We start from the raw sequence: 1803 nt of genomic DNA, 5'->3' as shown, positions 1-1803 counted from the left end.
GTGGAGGCTGGTCTTCCCGTGTCTCCTCCAGACTCCGCTGCCCGCCCCCTGCCGCGCCCCAGGCCGGGGTGCCGCCGCGCTTGCGCCCACGCCACGGCCCTCCCCGGTTGCCGGGAGGGGGCTTGCCCGGCGGCTGCCGGGTGGTGCGTGAGCGTGTGCGTGTGCGTGCGCCCCGTGTCCCTTGGGGGTGTGTGTGGGGGGAGGGGACAGGCGGGAACCCCCTGGGCGCCTGTGGGGTTGTTCCGAGCTCGCCCCGCGCGTCCGCGTGGCGGGGCGGGCTTGCCGGACTTGCCCTGTCGTTCCAACCCTTCCGACCTCTCGGAGTCTGGTCTTTGTTGTCTCTTGCTGGCCGGCCGGAGGCACCCTTCGGGGATGTGCTGTGCCAGGTTGGGGGGGCGCCCCTTTTTGGGGTTGGCCCTCCCGGCGATCACAAAAACTCGTACGACTCTTAGCGGTGGATCACTCGGCTCGTGCGTCGATGAAGAACGCAGCTAGCTGCGAGAATTAATGTGAATTGCAGGACACATTGATCATCGACACTTCGAACGCACTTGCGGCCCCGGGTTCCTCCCGGGGCTACGCCTGTCTGAGCGTCGCTTGCCGATCAATCGCCTCCCCCGGGTGGGTGTCTCTCCCGGGGGTATGGCGCGGCTGGGGGTTCCCTCGCAGGGCCCGCCCTGCCGGTGCCGGCGCCCGCCCCGCCCGAGGGCGCCCCGCCACGCCCGCCTGCGCGGCGGTACGGTGTGCGGGGTCGTCCGCGGGCCGGGGACAGGGTCGTCCTGGCCGCCGGGCCCTCCGTCCCCCTAAGTGCAGACGACGGTGGCCGCCGCTGCCGGCCCTCCCTCCTTCCTCCTCCTTCTCCTCCTCCCCGCCCCCTCCCCGGCCCCGTGTGTCCGGTCCCCGCCGCCTCCCTCAGCCCCCCCCTCCCGCCCCCGCCTCGCCCCGCCGGGTCCGCTCGGCGGTGACGCGTGTGTGGGACGTGGGAGGGCATGGGACGGGGGTGGGGCTGGGGGCCGGCGCCCGTGGGGCGGTGGTGGGGGGTGGTTGGGGGGGAAAGGTGTGTGTGTGTGGGGGGGAGAGGCCGAGGCCGGTCGCCGCCCGCGAGAAAAGGGAAGGGCGAGGAGAGCTCGCACCCGAGGGCCGTGGCCGCCGCCGCGGTCCCTCTGGGGGAGATCCCTCGTGCCGCACGCGGTCTTTGGGATCGCCGCCCGGGTCTCGGGAGGGTTTTGCGGTGCCCCGTGCCGCGCGGTCCCGTGGGCCGTCGTGGGGGGTGGAGGTGCGGATCTGGAGCGCCGTCGGTCTCGCCGCCTTGCCCCAGGCGGTGACCGTGGCGGTCGGGCCGTGGCCCCCTCCTCTCCCGGTCCGCGGCCATGCGTCCGGGGCCCGAGCCGCGGCCCCGCCCCGGCTCCCCGCTGGCGATCCCGGCCCCCTTTGCCCTGTCGGGGCGGCTCGCGCCGAGGCCGAGTCGCGCGCGGGGCTGCGCCCCGGGGATGCGTGCCCCGGCGGCGGCCCGCGGGACGCCGCGGCGTCGCCCGCCGCTGCGCGCTTCCCCCCGGGTTGCGGCCGCGCCGCACTGCGTGCCCCGAGCCCGCGTTGTCGCGGGGGCGGTGTGGTTCTCCGCGGGGGTTTCCGTGGTTGGAGGCGTGCCGCGCCGTCCGCCGGCCCCGGCCGGGGGCCGCGGCGGGAGCGCGCGCGGGGCACGTGGGACGTGTGGGGGGGGGGGAAGGCCGGGTGTGCCGCGTAGGGGGGAAAAAGGGCCGGCGGTCGGGGGCGACCGCCGCGCTCGGACCCCCCCCACGCCCG

The 1803-nt window shown here is 76.4% G+C and overlaps 1 non-coding gene across 1 annotated transcript; it reads left to right on the top strand.

The window, feature by feature from the left end:
* Positions 1–443: 443 nt before the first annotated feature.
* LOC125158151 (5.8S ribosomal RNA) lies at positions 444–596 on the top strand. The gene has a single exon (XR_007149223.1). It is a non-coding gene; the product is annotated as a 5.8S ribosomal RNA (ribosomal RNA).
* Positions 597–1803: the final 1207 nt, after the last annotated feature.

This window comes from Prionailurus viverrinus, unplaced genomic scaffold (assembly GCF_022837055.1).
Source record: "Prionailurus viverrinus isolate Anna unplaced genomic scaffold, UM_Priviv_1.0 scaffold_123, whole genome shotgun sequence".
NCBI classification, from domain to species: Eukaryota; Metazoa; Chordata; class Mammalia; order Carnivora; family Felidae; genus Prionailurus; species Prionailurus viverrinus.
The sequence above is the reverse complement of the archived record's forward strand: the minus strand, read 5'-3'. Positions and strand labels throughout refer to the sequence as shown.